Below are 18,573 nucleotides of genomic sequence, written 5' to 3' on the forward strand. Positions count from 1 at the left end.
CTTTCCCTCTTTGTTTTTCAGCTCCCATACATACAGAGAGGACACTCGGGGGTGGGAGGCATGTGAGCTTGGGCAGTGGCAGAGGTAAAACAGAAGTGCACCAGGCAAAACACACACACAAGTTAGCAGGAGACCAAGCGGACCTTCATTGGGTCTGGGGTGGCTACGGCACACCATTTCCTCAGATTCTCTATTTCCGGGGGGTCCGCCACAAATTTCTTCAGGCGAGTATGATGAATCCAGTGTCGTTTCCCGGCAACCTTAGCAGCAGTTGGCGTACTCAGGATCACAGTGTATGGTCCTTCCCACCGGGCTTCGAGATGGTCAGGATGCAGCTTCTTCACCAGTACGGAATCACCAGGCTCGAACAAGGGGACTTGGCCTCGGCTTTCCTCCCTCCGGGTCCCAGGCTTTTCGTCCCGGACGGCGGCTCTGGCTTTTCCTCGCACCACCTGCAAGGCCTGTAGGGACTTTAGGAGTCTGCCCCGTGACACTTCGGCCAATTTTTCAGTCTCAGCCCGGGGCACCAAGGTTGGCAGTTTACCATACACAATCTCAAATGGAGTAAATCCAGACACATATGGGGTATTCCTGCTTTTAAGCAAAGCAAAGGGTAAAAGAGAAATCCAGTCCCCGCCAGTCTCTATTTTTAACTTGGTTAAGCTTTCCTTAATAGTCCTATTCATTCTTTCTACTTGCCCCGAACTCTGGTGGCGGTAAATGCAATGTAATTTCCATTTAATTTTTAAAATTTCTGCCAATTGTTGGGTGACCTTGGCAATGAATGCCGGGCCATTATCCGACCCCAGCGAATAAGGGAGCCCAAACCTGGGGATAATTTCAAAGACCAGTTGTTTCACTACTACCTGGAAAGTCTCTTTCTTAGTGGGGAAGGCTTCGGTCCACCCTGAAAAGGTATCTACCATGACTAAGAGATACTTATATCCTCCTTGAGCCACAGGCATCTCAGTGAAGTCCAATTCCCAGTGTTCTCCAGGTCCCCCCCCCCCCCGCCACCTGGTTCCTGGTCCTTTCACTTGTACTGGGTTAGCGTTGACTCTGGCACACGTTGCACAGCGACCTGCCACACTCTGGGAGATCCTGTGCAAACCAATTATCAAATAAAATTTACTGATCAGTTCAGCTAATTTGTTTCCCCCCAAATGGGTACCTTGGTGCGTTTGAGAGACCACCTGTCTTCCCAGTGGCTGGGGTAATAGAATCCTATCATCCGGGAGGACGATCCATCCTTCCTCATTTAATCTCCCCCCCAGTCTCCGGCTCATCTCCTCTTCCTGTTTCGAGTACACTGGTTTCTGTCCTTTTGTCACTTCTCCTGGTATAGGGGTAGCCACCACCAGTTGGGCCGTGGTCCCCACTAGTCTTTGGGCCGCTTCCCTAGCTGTCTGGTCTGCCAACTGATTGCCTCGCGAGACTTCTGAGTCATCCTTCTGGTGTCCCTTACAGTGGATGACAGCAACCCTCTCTGGCCCCCAAACAGCTGCTAGCAGGGCCAGTATCTCCTGAGCATGCTTGATAGCTTTTCCCCCAGCCGTCAGCAGTCCTCTCTCTTGATATAGTGCCCCATGGACATGGACGGTGGCAAAAGCATACCTGCTGTCGGTGTACACATTTATCTTTTTCCCTGCTCCCCACTTGAGTGCTTGAATGAGTGCTATCAGCTCCGCCTTTTGGGCTGATGTCCCTTGTGGCAAGACCTCCCGGCTGGTGACCACTGCGGCACCTGCATACCGTACGCCGTCTTCCACAAAGCTGCTCCCATCCGTGTAGAGGGTTTCCTGTGCGTCTGGTAGCGGGACATCCGTCAGGTCAGCTCTCAATGAGGTCAGGGCTTCCAAGATTTCTCCACAGTCATGGGTGGCGTCTTCCTCTGGGTTGGGGAGCAAGGTAGCTGGGTTTAAGGCTGCAGTCTGTTTGAAAGTAATGCGGGGTGGGTCCAACAACAGTACCTGATAATGGGTGACCCGAGAATTGGTCATCCATCGGTCCGGAGGGGAGCGAAGTAAGCTGGCAAGATTGTGGGCTGTGGTGATTTCTAGGGTCTGCCCAAAAGTTAGTTTGGTAGTCTCTTTCACCAGTAGGGCGGCTGCTGCCACTGTCCTCAGACATCCAGGCCATCCGGCCGCTACTGGGTCCAGTCGTTTAGACAGGTAGGCGACAGGCTTCTTCCAGGGCCCCAGGGTTTGAGTGAGTACTCCCTTAGCCACACCAGCACTTTCTGCTACAAACAGCTGGAACGGTTTGTTCAGGTCTGGGAGACCTAGAGCTGGGGCACTTACCAGGGACTCCTTCAGTGCCTGGAAAGCCCTTTCCTCCATCTCAGTCCATTTCAAAGGAGTGTCGCCCCCTCCAGTGGCGGTGTAGAGGGGCTTTGCTAGTTCAGCGAACCCTGGGATCCATAGCCTACAGTAGCCTACCGCTCCCAGGAATTCCCGGACCTGTCTCTTGGTAGTGGGGGTCGGGATCTTTAGGATAGCCTGGACTCTTCCCTCAGACAGGGCCCTTCGTCCTTCTTTAATTTGGTAGCCCAGGTAGGTTACTTCTTGGGTACACAGCTGAACCTTTTTGGCCGATACCCGGTACCCCAAGTTCCCCAGTACCTCAAGTAGGTCTCTGGTTGCCATTTCGCAATCCTCTCGAGATAAGGCAGCGATCAGCAGATCGTCCACATATTGTAGGAGGCTGCACTCAGGGTGCTCACTTCGGAAGGTCAGTAGGTCCTTGCTTAGGGCTTCATCAAACAAGGTCGGAGAGTTTTTAAAACCTTGGGGAAGTCGGGTCCAAGTTAGTTGTCCTGACTCACCTTCCTTGGGGTCTGTCCATTCAAAGGCAAAGATAGGTTGGCTCTGTGGGGCCAAGGGGAGGCTGAAAAAGGCATCTTTCAAATCTAGGACGCTATACCAGGTTCGATCAGGCGACAGTAGACTGAGGAGAGTATAAGGGTTGGGAACTGTGGGATGAATGGTCTCTACCCTCTTATTTACCTCTCGCAGATCTTGCACTGGTCTGAAGTCGTTCGTTCCAGGCTTTCGGACCGGGAGAAGGGGTGTATTCCAGGCTGACTTGCAGGGCACCAAGATACCAGCCTCTTTTAGGCGTCTAATATGGTTCCTGATACCATGCTGGGCTTCCCGACTCATGGGATACTGCTGGACTCAGACTGGGGTGGCAGTGCTGACCAATTGGACTATTATGGGGGTCACATGTTTAGCCAACCCTGGGGGGTTGGTCTCGGCCCAAACTCTTGGAATCTCCCGCTTCCACCTTGTTAATAAGTCCGGGTTGCCTACATTCTGTGGTGCTTCATAGAGACGATATTCCTCCCTTACCGGCATGGTGAGCAAAATTCGGCCACCTGCTTGTACTATTGGTCCTTCATTTGTCTCAAAGGAAATGGTGGCCTGTAGCTTATGAAGGAGATCCCTACCTAACAGTGGCTCAGGGCACTCGGGTATCACCAGGAAAGAGTGAGTAATAGTCTTCAGGCCAGGGCCAGCGACTCTTCCTATGGACTTTGGATAACTCCTTGCTTCCCCAGTGGCTCCTATAATCTTAACCTTATCTCTTCCGGTGGGTCCAATTGGTTGTTGAAGTACTGAGTGGGTGGCCCCGGTATCCACCAAAAAATTAATTACTTTCCCCCCTACCGCGAGTTTTACCCTAGGCTCCCGGGGGCTGGAGGAGCCCTGACTTCCTCAATCTAAAACTAAGAGGGGGGCTTCCTTCCCCATTCTCTTTCCTTCCTCTTCTTTTCTTTTTGGACATTCTTTCCTCCAGTGCCCTTCTTCCTTGCATAGGGCACACTGAGTCTTTCTCAGTCCTCTCAGGGGTTTATCTTTTCCCTTCATCTGCCCTTTTTCTCTCACATACCTCCCTCTTTCCTCTCTATTTCCTATTTCCCTAGCCAAAAGGATCTGTGCCATCTTCTTATTCAGTTCCAGAGTGGCTTTCGCGGGGTCCTCTCTATTATCAAAAACCTTCTGTGCTACAGCCAACAGCTCCGAGAGAGATTTCCCCTCAAAACCCTCTAACTTCTGCAACTTCTTCCTAATATCTGGGGCGGATTGGGCCACAAACTGGAGGGCGACTGCCTGCACATTCTCAGGGGCTTTGGGATCTATGGGCGTCCAGGTTCGATATACCTGGTACAACCTCTCCAAGAAGGCAGTCGGACTCTCGTCTGCACCCTGCTTACACTCGGTCACCTTAGACAGATTGGTGGGTTTCCGACCCGCAGCCCGGATACCCCTTAATAGAGTCTGGCGGTACCTGGTGAGGGCCTCATACCCGGTGCTTGTGTTGGGGTCCCACTTAGGTCGGGATTGGGGGAACACCTCCTCCACCACGTCCTGGTCAGTGGGAGGCTCTCCATTTTTATCCCAGACCTGTTTCTTTCCCTCGATTTTAATTCTCTCCCTTTCTTCTAGAGTGAATAGGGTACTCAGCAGCTGCTGACAATCATCCCAAGTAGGTTGATGAGTGTAAAAAACTGACTCAAGTAGAGTTTCCACCCCTTCTGGGTCTACAGAGAAAGGAGGGTTTTGATTCTTCCAATTATACAAGTCAGAAGTGCTAAATGGGACATAAGTTCGGAGGGGCCGTCCTGACGTATCTAATTCCCCCACCTCCCGTAAAGGAAAAGTCCCGACTGGTGTGGACTCTGACCCAAACATAGTTCCTGCTCTGGTATGAGGTGGGCTCAGGACTCCTGATGGCAACCCAGAAGTGGAATCGGGTTCAGGAGCGGTAGCCCCTGAAGTGCCAGCATACGGTGGAGGGTTCTCATCCCTCCTCTTTTTCAGTCGTATGGGGGATTCGGGCTTAGTGGGGAGGACAGGAGGAGCTGTAGGCCTCCTAGGGAATCTATCCCCCTTCGTGCCCTTGATCACCAACACTCTCGACCTGCTTTTGACCTTCTTTTTTCCTTTGGAGTCGCCCTGACACTCCCGCAGATACCTTGGTTTATCATTAGCAATACTCATCCAGATCTCAATATATGGCATTTGGTCAGGGTGCCCGGGATTCCCAAAGATCACATCGTGCACTGCCGTGCACTTTCCCAGGTCGAGACTTCCCGTCTCAGGCCAGCCAACCTCAAAGGCTGGCCATTCCCTTTCACAGAACTTCCTCAGTGTGAAGGCGTCCACCTGGGCTCCAAACCCAGCAGCTCTCCTGGAAAAATATGAAAAATTTTTAGTCAAGCATTCAAGGGGGGTTAGCGAGCTAGTTTTGGACTGACTCTGTCCCATCTCCTCGTCAAAGTGGAAAAGAAGGGAGACAAACACTGCAACAAGAATCACAGCAATTAGACCAAAGATTCCTCTCACTCTTCCTTGTACTTGCTGGCCAGCACACCATACACTCTCACACGTTCTCTCACTCTCAACCGTTTTTCCTGCTAACCCAAAGGGTGTCCACCTGGGACTTTCTCCCTTAACTAGACTGCGTGGAGCTTCTATAAATGAGGACTCCAGTTTTCCTACCCAAGAGTTCCTTATTATTATTTTTTTTGAAGCCTATTGGTGTCTGGACACAGAAAGACAGCTGACACAGAAAGAGACAAACAGTGGGTGTTGGAAAAAGAACTGACATCCGATGGATGCCAGACAATCAACTATGCTCGCCTGGCCGGGCCCCTCGCGGGACCTTAAGGAGTCTTAGCTTAGGAGTAGCCGTATAAACCCCGGCCTCGGTCTCAGCAGGCTGAGAATCTCCACTTAGCTGAAACGACTCCACGGACACGCAGGTTGGAGCCCAATCAAGCCCCGTAGTCTTTCGACCGTGAGGCATGCAACAGGCACACTAGCATTCACATCAAACCATTCATTCAGTCAAGGGAGGGCGATTACCTTTCCGGCCATCGCTACTAAGGCATCACAGGTTAGGCCTTCAGGAGTCACCGGAGAGTAGCTCCGGCCAGACCCGTCAGTTGCACTAACAAGGTCAACCTTTTCGCGAATCACCAAAGAGGAGAGAAGACAGACACAACAAATGGCCACAAAAGACACAACTAATATCCTGGGCTGTCGGACCCTATTTCAGATCCTTAGGGTGTGGACCCTGTTTCAGATCCAGTTATCACCCAACCCTGGGCTGTCGGACCCTGTTTCAGATCCTTAGGGTGCGGACCCTGTTTCAGATCCAGTTATCACCCAACCCAAGCAGCCTGGAAGTCGTCACTTCCCAGCGCTGCAGTCTGGGATTTCAATGCGGCGTCCCGCAATCCACAGACCCAGGGCCCGTGGGGACACACAAGCACACAAATGAAACGGTACCGTGCACAAAAATCAGGCCTGACTTACCGGCACCGGGCAAAAGCTTCCAAGGTTTTTCCTAGGATCCGGACCCAGGATGGGGTGTCCTCAGGAGCCTCCGTCTGAGGATATCTCGCTGGAGCCTCCAAATGTTAAAGAGCGAAACCAAACCACCATCCACTGCAAGGAAGCAAAAGATGTTTATTCACGAATTGCAATCCGGACCGAGATGGTGACTGGTGTCAGTCTACCAAGCTCGACCCTGAACAAAGCTCAAACCATACAATTTATAGGAATTCAGACTACACTCAGGGAGGGGGAACACATCACCTTATCTGCCTATATCCAATCATTTCAAACTTAGCAAAAGCCTGATCCATTCAGAGCAAAGCATGGGCTATTTCTAAACATCACACCAGACCAATAGGTCATTGCCAAAGTGGGGGTCACCACATTTTTTTGTTCTTTATTGGGACCACCGACCATCTGTTTGCAATCTATCAGGTCATCATTTGTCAGGCCATTTTTAACTGTCTGGTAACAGTATTCTGTTGCAGAGGTCATGATGAGTCCTGCTCGCTGCAGGGTCTGTCAAAATAATTGATGGCCTCTCAGGTTCTGTCGAGGGGAAAAGGGCAAGGAATTTTCCACCTCACTGGTCAGGAAGGCAAAAAGCAACTATATTTAAACTATTCTTAAAACTCAAACTTAAAAAGCAACTATAACTATTTTAGAGTTACTGCCTCTAACAAATATCAACACCTAGAAACCAACATTCATTTTGCTGAATAACCATACCCTAAAGGGGCTCACTGTGCTGCCCTGTCTGCTGATTTTCACCTAAATGTTCTCTGGTCTGATACCAAAATGACTTAGCAGATATATGTATCTTTTTGACTTATGGTTCTTCTTTTCTTTTTCTTTTTCTTCTTTTTCTTTTTCTCTTCAAGGCTTGGTGCCTGCACTAAGAATCCACTATCCTGGAGGCCATCTTTTCCACTTTTTATTGGATGGGACAGAGAAAAACTGAGAGGACAGCAGAGGGGAAGATAGGGGGAGAGAGGATAGACATCTACAGACCTACTTCACCACTTTTGAAGCGACCGTCCTGCAGATGAGGAGTCAGGAACTCCTTGCTGGGGTCCTTGCGCTTTGTACTATGTGCATGTTAACCTCTTGCACTGCTACCAGCACACCCCTCTGCCCCCCTATAGTCCTCCTTCCCAGTAAACCTAGTTGTACTATTTCAATTTTTCATGACATCATCTTTTCTTATGTACAATTCTTGCTTGTTTTGAGTATTTCCATTTTGAATCTCATGAATATTGGTGCTAGGACTTTCTATTAAGTCAGAATGTGTTGTTATCACTTAATTTTATTTAGCAGCCTCACTATTTAGATTAGGAACTTCTTTAGAAAGCTGCACAGGTTATTATGAAATACTTTTCCTTCCTATGTCATATGCCATAAATTGACTGTGTGGGTGGAATAACCCTCAAGAAAAAATTTGAAATATCTAGATTTGTCTTTCTAGTTCCTATGCACATAATCTTATTAGAAGGCATAAATTCTAAATAAAACTACTATAGAAGTAATACCGAAGTTATTTTTCAAATAGTTAGAAAAATTGATAATTAAATGTTAGTCATAACAAACTGACACACACAATTATAATGTGTTATCCCATTGCTATGTTTGGCAGTAAAAAGAAACATCCTTTACTTATTAATTTACTTTTGAATAGAGACAGAAATTGAGCAGGAAGGTAGAGGTAGAGAGGGCAAGAAAGATACCCGCAGCACTGCTTCATAGCTTCAGAAACTTTCCAGCCTGCAGGTAGGGACCTCTGTGTGAGGTTGCAATCCATGGTCACAGCTGCACTCATTTCAGGACCAGTCTTAGTCAAGTAACAGAGTAGATGACCCAGCTTCCCTTTGGAAAGTGTGGCAGTCACTACTATTGCTACTTTATAGTGGGGGCAAGTCATGGAGAGACCCACAAAAGGGCTTATGATTATATTCCTGATGGGAGTGACCAGTGATGGTGGAAAGAGGGGTCTGCTAGGGGTCTAGGCCCTTTTATCTATGGGGGAATCCTCAGATTCCCAGAGTTGGACCCTAGGTGATGGGGTGGCCTGGTAGTGACTGAAGAGGCCAGCATTAAGTGAGCCAGTCTCTTTCCCTTTTCCAGCTTTTGTAGTTCGTTCTTTAACTGACAAGATTAGATTTTCTCCCAGATGTTAAAACATTAAGTGCTATTTGTTGTATCCAAATTGGTCTATGGGGTCTGCCCTCAAGTTGGGGAGGAAAAACACCTAGGGTTTTTGTGAGGTCTAATCCCAGAGTTTTACTGGGTTTACTTTTGATGATTCTAGTAAAGGTTGTCATAGAGATAATAATTGTCTTTTAGTATATATATATGCCAGTATATCTCTTATCCAGTTGTATGCCTTTTTTATTCTAAAGATTATCAGGAGGTGACAATAATGTAGATGTTGTCAGAAGTGATTAGGAGATATATCCTACTTTCTTTTGTGTAGTTGAGTAGACAGAGTGATTGAGAGATGTGAGGTGGCGGTGGGGGGGGGGGGAAGAAGAGTGTCTAGCCTTAAGTAGTAAGTATTTGATCAGACAACTTATGGTGCCTTTTTTAGACCTTTCTACTTGGTTGCAGAACTCATTATGTCAAAGTCTACTCATAGAAGACTTTTAAGCACTTTTATTTTGAGTTACATAGTTGTTCCTAACTAATGGATACCTGTAAACATATCTAGGATTTGTAACTTTGTTAAAGAGTGGGCCATCTAAAATGGAAATGGGCAGTTTCACATGTTAGGAAAGGTCTCACCAGATTATTGTGGTTGAAAGGTTGCCATCTCATGCTTGCAGTCTCTGGATATAATCTGATTTAAAAAGGCAGTGGAAGCATAATATGGCATGGTGACATTGGTTACATGGATTTAGTTGAAGTCAGTAGAGGCAGTGGAGGCAGTGTAACTGGGTAAGGGATTGAGAAGAGCAGTACCACGTAATACAAATAGAGTACCAGAGGTTCCAGGACTTGGAGAAATACGTATTTTAAAGAAAACGGGGGGGGGGGGGGCTGGGCGACAGTGCAGCAGGTTAAACATATATGGTGCCAAAGTGCAAGGGCTGGAGTAAGGATCCCGGTTTGAGCCCCCAGCTCCCCACTTGCAGGGGGGTCGCTTCACAAGCCGTGAAGCAGGTCTGTAGGTGTCTATCTTTCTCTCCTGTCGTCCCCTCCTCTTTCGATTTCTCTCTGTCCTATCCAACAACAACAGCTATAACAACAATAACAACCACAATAAGGGCAACAAAATGGGAAAAATAGCCTCCTGGAGCAGTGGATTCATAGTGCTGGAACCAAACCCCAGAGATAACCATGGAAGCAAGAAGAAAAAGAAAATAGGAAGGTTCCTCGTGGTGTTAAAGTTTAAAAAGGCAATAGATAATTGTTATTATAACCAAATTAGTTTGGAGCTTGCTTTTCTTTGAAAAATCCTATGGCTAGTATTTACTGTACTATATCTGTCCTCATCATTCTTTATGTTATTTAATGATGTCAACTAATATCAGTATTTTAGATACAGGAGGCAATGATTCTGGTCCATCTGATCTAAGCTTGTAGGTAACTTAGCACTTAAAAAAAGCTATTTTTAGAAATGCCTTGACAATTGAAGCTCAGTGTCAGAGTTCAATTGGCTTACAAATTTGAAACATTAAATGCTTAGACTAAAGAAAGATGTACTTAGAACTAAAAATCTAGGCAGTTATAGAACTTGAAAATTTCCATCTATTTTTCCCCTGACATATGGAATTAATAAGTGGATTATAAGATTATGAGTTAATAAGAATAGAGTTTCACACTGCTCCCACCACCAAAGGTCCCACCACCTCCACCCCCCTATGGTGCACCGGAAACCTCTCCCTCCCCCCAGATGTACTTACATGCAATACACTGAACCCAGTCAAGGTGCTGCTATGTGTTCCCCTTTCAGTTCTTATTTTTCATCTTCTGTTTATGAGTGGGAGCATCCCATATTGATCCTTCTCTTTCTGGCTCAACTCACTTAACATGATTCCTTAAAGCTCTGTAAGGTGTTTCTTTATTTGGGTGGCTATGCAAAATGTTCAATTTGATATACTTCAGTGGGTTTACTTTTTGTCTTCCTTGCAGTTGGGTTTGTATCATTGAAAATGCCTATAAAATTTAGATGGAAAAGAGTGCCTCCAGTATTTCTTTCTAAGTATTTGATAGTTTCTGGTCTAATATCAAGGTCTTTGATCCATTTGGATTTTACTTTTGTTTCTGGTGAAATGTTGTGGTTCAGTTTCATTTTTCTGCACATTTCATCCCTATATTTCCAACACCATGTGTTGAAGAGACTTTCTCCATTTCATAATTTGAGCCCCCTTGTCAAAAATTAGATGACCACAGGTATAGGAGTTTATTTCTGGGCTCCCAATTCTATTCCACTGGCCAGTGTATCTGTTTTTGTTCCAGTATCATACAGTTTTGATTACAGTGGCCCTATAGTATAGTTTGAGATCTGGGAACATGATGCCTCCAATTCTGTTCTTTATTCTTAAGATTGTTTTGGTGATTCAAGGTGTTTTCTGCTTCCAGATAAACATTTGTAGCCTTTGTTCTTAAAAAAAAAAATTGGTGGACCTTGATGGGGATTGCATTAAATTTGCATATGGCTCTTGGTAGGATATTCATTTTGATATTGTCAATTCTTCCAATCCATGATCATGGGATACTTTCTACATTTCTGTGTCTTTTTCTACTTCTTTGAATGATGACTCATAGTTTCCAGTGTACAAGCCACCTACTTCTTTTGTTAGGTTTGTTACTAGATATTTTATTGGTTTTTGCTGCTTTAGTGAATTTGTTGTAATCTCATTCAGGATCTGGACTAGAAATAATTATTATTAGCAGTAGATGTGATTTTGGAAATAGTGCATGTTTCCTATTGATTTAGCATACGGCTCTAGACAAGTCTATTAACTATTATGTATAAAATTGAACATTTTGCATTAATTTCAATATTATATTATCCTTTCAGTTTTTTCATTTGACCTAGTTCTTTTTGAGAGATCTGTGTAAATATATTCTGTTATTGTTATGGATTTGTTATTCTGGGATTGATTTCAGTTTCTTCATTAGTACTGTTTTTTTTTAAAAATTATTTTTATTTGTTGGATAGAGACAGCCAGAAATCAAGAGGGAAGGGAGAGAGAGAGAGAGAGACCTGTAGCCCTGCTTCACCACTCGCAAAGCTTTCCCCCTACGGTTGGAGACTGGGGCCTCAAACCTGGGTCCTTGTGCATTCCAGGTGTGCCACCACTGAGCCCCTCATACTGTTTTTTTTTTTAATGAATCCAGATCCAACTTTACAAATAGTATGTCTTAATGCTGTTCTTTTTTAAAGTAACCAATTATTGGTTAATAGATTCTGTATTGTCTGTCATTACTATAGACAGTGAACCTTTTTAGTCTAGTATGTACTAATTCAGATTTTGAATTTATACTTTTTGTATTTATACTTTTTGTATTGTGTTATTTTTAGTCATACCCAATTACCATACAAATGGGTTTTTTTATTAGTGATTTAATTCTGTTTTACAAAGTTACATGATTTCAGGAGTTTAACTTACACTGTACCTACCACTGAAGTTCTGTGATCCTTCTCCCCATAGCCACTGTAGTTCTCACAAAGTTTTAAGACATAATTTCATTGCTTTTTTTGGGGGGGGTACACATGGCAAGTTTGCTTGGTTTCATGATCTGTTTTCCACATATGAGCAAAACTATCCCATAGTTGTCTTTTACTTCTACATATTTCATAAGCAGAACCACCTCCAGTTCATTTTGTCCAGACCAATACACTATCATTCAATGTTTTGTAGGAGTCCAGATCCTGAATAAGATTACAGTAAATCTAAAATCATAACTAAAGTGAAATGAAAACAAAACCCAATAACACAAGGAAACATTCCCTTAAAAAACAAAAAGACTTTGTAAACTCAAGTTAGAGAAAATTATGCTTTCAATAGCCCATGTGTAGAATAAAATTATTGATAGTAGAATAATTTTATTGGTAAGAACTGTTAATATGGTCTTACTTGATCACATAAAGACTGAGGAGTGGGGGATGCCTGTCACTTTCGGAAAGAAAGAAGTGCTGGTCACATGCAGGAAAGTAACTCTGAAAATTTTAGACTGATGATTTATATCTAATTACTGTTCTTCCCTTGAGACTTGTGGATTTAAATGTATTCCTGAATCTCTATGTCTTTATCTACATCCTAGGAGCTAAAAGTGATCATTTAAGGCAAAACAATAGCTTTGGCTCAGTGAGGCCACAATTAAAAACAAATTATTTGGTGTCTTGCCTATGGTTCTTAGGGATCTACTTTACTTCTGGAATGAAAAAGGTCAGACCCACAGTCCACCAAATTACAGTTGCACAGTCTGATAGTGTTCACTGCATTTTAAATAGGACAAAAAAAAAAAAAAGCGCCTAGAGTTTATGGTAAGGGAAAATTCTAAAGCCAAAAAACAGTAAACTTACAGAATTTCTATTTAACTCTCTTTCCATAATGAAAAAGTTTTGACTTAATGTAATGTAGTTCAGTTTAAAATATCTACAAACATAGGCTTTATAGGTTTTGATTATAAGTTTATTTTTACTATGTAATCTATACCATGAAGACAAAGGCCAATAAAGCCTTTAAGAAAAGATTAGTTATTGGCAGATCTTTCTCTCTGCAAGTAATAATTTAAAAAGATTAGTTATCAAAACAAAAAATATTCTAAAATGGATATAACATCATTTAATCTAGCATGATGTCCAAAATGTAAAAATATACTTTTTAAAGAGCAAGTCAAAATTTTAGAATTTCCCTTACTGTTTGGTCTGCAATACATGTTTAACATGTCTGACATTATTATCTAAGGGGATAATCCCTCTGCTTAAAAATCATAGCCAACATCAATTTGCACTTATATACAGCACTACTTTTTTTTCTTTATCTAGTAGACTACCACACTATCATTAAATTACTGATATAATAACTGCCATGGGAGAAAGCCCCGTGATTTGTTCTAAAGTAAAGAGCAAGGAACAGGTTGCAAAGTAACATGGCTCTTAAGTGGTGGTCACATGGATACTGCTATTTGTGGAGATTTTACTTTTGAGTTTTTACATTTTGAAGTTCCTGTTCCCCCTTTTTTATAATAAGCCTCTATAGATTTTGTAAATGTATATTTTCTTTTCCAAAGACTAAGAAAAAACTGTTTTTAAATAGTATCTTTGGAGAACAAGTTGTTCATTCACACAGAATTACAAATCTGTGTGTTGTACTTCCAATTCTGGGTATTGCTCTGCAACTGAGTTTTCAGTAATGCCATAGTATTCGTATGAATCATGAGAGCTTTGGATATGTTTTCCCTTACATTTTTCCCCCTACACACACCATTTTAAGTTATGAATGATAGATTAAAAATGCAGATGTCCTATGTCTCATCTGTTGTCAAGATAGAAACGGGGGGGGGGGGCTTCATCTCTCTATCTCTCAGGTCTACATGCCTACATGGCTTGTACTTTTCTCTTTCTGTCTTTACTTTCTCCCAATAAATGCTCATCTTTGAGAGTGAGTGAGTGAGTGAGTGAGTGAGTGAGTGAGTGAGTGAGTGATTACATTACCAAAGCTTCCTTCAATGTTGTGGGTCCTGGCTTCAAGACTGAGACATGCACATGGAAAAGCAGTACACTGTTCAAGTGAGCTATTTTGTCAGCCCTCATCTGCTTTATTCTAGAGACCAATTCATAAACCTTTTAATATTTTGTCACTGTCATGATGCAAACATTTTATGCCAAGTCCTGAGTAATTTGGTAACCCTTTTATTTGTGTGAAACAGGGACCAATGTCCACCGTGGAGGGAAATCTATCTCAGGGACAGCAAGTTAAATGAGAGCCAGGGTCACACACAATGCCTTGGCAAATGTCAGACTACAGTCTATCTCAGTTTGGGTATTTCAGGGGGATAATATTTACTTCTATTCTGCCCCCCTATATTCTCCTACTGCCTCTGCTCCATTTCTGCTTTTTAATTCTAGGTTCAGTTTTTTAAAAATTAAAATCTCCTTTTATGGTTTTCCTAGGAGGTTGAGAGCTTTAATCTGAGTTAAGGCAGGTCCGGGGTGCTGAGGAGAGTGATAACAGGCCAGGTAGAGAGGGCTTGCTGGACCTTCTGCTGGACACACCTGTTCTGTCGTGAGAAAGACTTCCTGCTCAGTGCACCAAGCTGCCTGCCATATGTCCTTCCACCATACCAAAGCTACCAGTCCCTCAGGACAGCAAGTAGAAATAAGGAACAGAGCTGGGCATAGTGGAAAGAGTATTACATCCATCCCTCAAATACTGGGGATGTGTCTTAACACTGGTATTTCTGCCCCACGAGAGATACTGCATATTAATATGCAATTAGGTCAGTGGTCTTATCTTTTGATACTCGGTTCTTTTAGAGACAGCTTTCTGAACCCTCTTAGTAGCCATTTCTTTCTTTTTCTTCCTACAGTCTCTCCTCAGGTTTAGGTATATCTCCATGAGGAAAATAAAGGACACATTCCTCTTTGAGGAAATGTTTTGATTTGCATTCTCAGCAAAGCATCACTGTGTGCATGTGCAGACCAGTGTTCACTTTATAGTCTGCATATGAGAACACTGAGGCTCGTGAAGATAATGTTCTTATATTGTGCACAGCAGACTACAGAGGAAGCATGGCTTCCTGTCAAGGGATCTGTGCCATCAGAACATTTGGTTTCTAGTCTCCCAAGTCCTCTTTGTTTTTGATCGTGATATTTCTTCATGCTCAGATGCATACATGATGTAACATTTCTTGTTGTTCTGAAATGTGTTTTAGAGTTATTTTGGCTATGCACAAAATAAGAATGGGAACCTAAACTTTTCTGCTTGAAAATGCTAATTTTCCCCCACCCTCCCTTCTTATTTCCCTGCCTTTCTGTACTGCACATATTTGTATGGTTTTAAATCCAGGACTGGCGTTTAATAGACCCTACACTGTTTTGTTGGAAACAGGGCAAATGAGAAGTCTCTCCAGGGGGTTTGTGGGTCTTTATTGTGGTAGGGAAAGAATGCCCTAAAGGAGAGTTCCTTGCAACCTAATTGTTGAGGAATGATGGAAGTTCAACGGCATGGAAATTGTACTTCTCGCTTCAGCTAAAAAGGTGCTTATAAAGGTAGCTGGGCTATTTTAGCAATTTGCCTTATTTTGAAAATCCAATTTGGAAGCTTCATTAAAGGGCACTAATTTAGTGTCTTAAGGGAATATGTGTTTAAAGGAGCTTGTCAACAATCTTAGATGTTTGCTAGTGTGTAGGTGAGCTCAACTCCCCAAGCTGGGGTTACCTGGTTACATGTATGCTCTCTGAGTTCAAGCATGATGACTAGTAAATCTAAAAGTGCCCAGACTAAGAGAATGACAGTATCACTTCCCCCACTTTTGCTTTCAGTGTACTAACACTTCTGTAATTGGCAGTGTGGAGCTGCCATCCAAAGGTACAATAAGACAAGCATCAGTTTTATTGAGTTTAGTGGTAGTAGTTAGAAGGTAACAGGCTAAAGACCTTAAGGACTGATAACTGTTTCAAATTGTTAAAGGAAATAGAAACCCTCTCTAACTGCCTAGAAGAATCACTTACTGCTCACTGCCTGCCTAATATTCCCACAAGTATATTTCAATCCCACACTGGGATGTAAAATGTAAAATTGGATAACTGAGTGCTAATTAACTTCAGGGCTTTGAGTAAACCCAACCTTTCTGCAGATTCTAGTCTGTTGACAAAATATCATGAAAATAGGCAGAAAAGTTGAGTTGAAGCAATTTAATTTTCATCATTTGGATGCTTTCTTAAACAAAAAAGTTACAATCTGTGGGAAAATGTAGTTTTTTTTTTTCATCGTTTATCTGAACACTATCAAGAAATTGAAGCATTCTGTTTTACTCTTTTACATACTTACTGGAGTTTGTACTCAGTACCCTTCCCCTGACTCAGAGGCTCTGATTTCCAATCCAATATTTATAGTATCCCATTCCAGTTTTTAGTTAAGTCTAACAGAAATGTATCATACAGAAATGACTTTGTTTCCACAGGGTTATTGGCCCACCCACTGGGAATGATTTTGTTTCAAGAACAAACCCTTTTTTTTATTTATTTTTATTTTTAAATTTTTATTTACTTTCCCTTTTGTTGCCCTTGTTGTTTCTCATTGTTGTTATAGTTATTATTGTTACTGATGTCATCATTGTTAGATAGGACAGAGATAAATAGAGAGAGGAGGGAAAGACAGAGGGGGAGAGAAAGACACCTGCAGACCTGCTTCACCACCTGTGAATCGACCCCCCTGCAGGTGGGGAGCCAGGGGCTCGAACCAGGATCCTTACACAGGTCTCAAGAACAAACCCTTAAGGTTTCCTATTGGTAGGTGATTATCCATATATCTATTCAGAATATGCTTAAGTGTAGAAATTATGCTGAAGAAAATCCAGATACACTAACTCCTTTCCCATGCAGTCCTAATTGTGTAAAATTTTGATGCAGCACAACTTGGCACAACAATTTCCCCCAAGCAAAAATGGGTTAATAGAACATGACTTATAATGAAGGGAGAGGGAGAGAATTAGAAATACTCCTCCCCCCCCCTTAGTTTTCCCTTGACTAAACCTGAAAAAAAAATGTCAAAACGTTTTTGGAGAAAACTGAGTAAAAATGTTCAAAAATAGATTAACTTCAAGGTTGAGAATTCTTTAAGTTTCATTTTTCTGAAACCCCCAGGTATTAAGTTTATTTTTATTCTAGCAAGAGCTGATCACCATAGGAGATTATTTCTAATATTTGAAGATAGTCAGCTGTTCATCAAGGACCAACACACTTAATACTATTTTTCCATAATTTTATAGAACCAAGCATATCATGTATAGGATTTATAATTAACACATATAAACATGATCACAGTTGTTGAAATTGTGTTTCTGTAGAAAAAACAATCCTCATTTCTTAATAAATGTATTCATAATACCTGTCATTATAGTTGGATGCCAATAAATGAAAAGAAAGGGGTGTGGAAATTTTCAAGGCACTGTTCACACAAGTTACTTATTTGTTGTCTGTTTGAAGGATTTCTAATTGCAGCTGTTAAAAAAATAAAAGTTGCTTTTTCTCTTCTTTATTTTATTGTGGGCTGGGATGTTCCTTGCACCAAATCCACAGCTATTCAGAGTCTGCATCTCAAGAAACTGAATTGCTAGATAATGTCAAAATGAGCTTTGGCAATTCCATGCAGGCTGATACAACTATATAATTTTGCTTCACATTAATAACAACCTAGCCAAAAAAAAAAAAAGCCCAAAATCAAATGCCTTGCTCTCAGCTGGAGGCAGAAAGGCAGATTGGTATCTCTTGGCTGGTGACCTATAATGTTGAAAAAGTAAGCTATACATTCACTCAAGGAGTGCCAGGCTGGATTTCGGAAAAATATTCCCTCTCTTCCAGGATTATTTATTTATGTATTTATTTATTTATTTATTTTTGTTGTATGTGTCCTGAGACAATGAAAAAAAAAATTACAGGTAGTACAAAATAGCCCATCCTCAGGATAGGAAATGCAGACCTTTGATTTCTTCAGATGTCAACTCTGTTCCCTGCTTGCCCTACCTACCCTGCCTGGTGGTTCTACATGGCAGTGGTTTGGTCTGAGTGGTCTTCCACTGGGACCACATGGTTCCATCAGGGACTTCGGGGTGTGCGCAAAGCCATGCATCTCCGAGAGCTCGGAGGCTCCAGATCCATTATTTGGGTGGAGTGAGGTGTTATTATTGCGGGATATTCTCTGCAGAGTTGGCCTGGAGAGTGAGCGCTGGAGGAAGGGAGTGAGCGAGGCTTCGCCAAGTGTCCGAGGGAGTCGCGGGGCGCCTCCCACCCCCCAGAGTGGTGAGCTTGGAGGGTTGAGGTTCGGGGCGGGGTACGTGGAGGGGGGGCTACGCGCCTGCCCGGGAGGCGGTGTGGAGGGGCAGGAGGGGCAACGTGCCAATTTTCGCTGTGATTAATGATGCTCGCGCCGCTGCGCCTGGCTCACGCGCTTTGTCTCCAGCTCGGGGCTGGCAGAGAACCGCCAGGGATGGATGGAGGGCATCGTGCGCGCCGGGCAGGTGAATCGGGCAGGTGCCCGCGTTCCGACTCCGCAAACTC

At 43.2% G+C, this 18,573-nt stretch overlaps 1 protein-coding gene across 2 annotated transcripts in view; it reads left to right on the plus strand.

Moving 5' to 3' along the window:
• Positions 1-18,128: 18,128 nt before the first annotated feature.
• The window catches only part of ARPP21 (cAMP regulated phosphoprotein 21), a 183,621-nt gene continuing 183,176 nt past the window's right edge, over positions 18,129-18,573 (plus strand). For both annotated transcript variants that reach the window (XM_060180550.1, XM_060180557.1), the window contains exon 1: positions 18,129-18,315. The gene's annotated coding sequence lies outside the window, so the exon portion shown is untranslated. The remainder of the gene's footprint in view (positions 18,316-18,573) is intronic.

This window comes from Erinaceus europaeus, chromosome 21 (assembly GCF_950295315.1).
Source record: "Erinaceus europaeus chromosome 21, mEriEur2.1, whole genome shotgun sequence".
Taxonomy (NCBI): Eukaryota; Metazoa; Chordata; class Mammalia; order Eulipotyphla; family Erinaceidae; genus Erinaceus; species Erinaceus europaeus.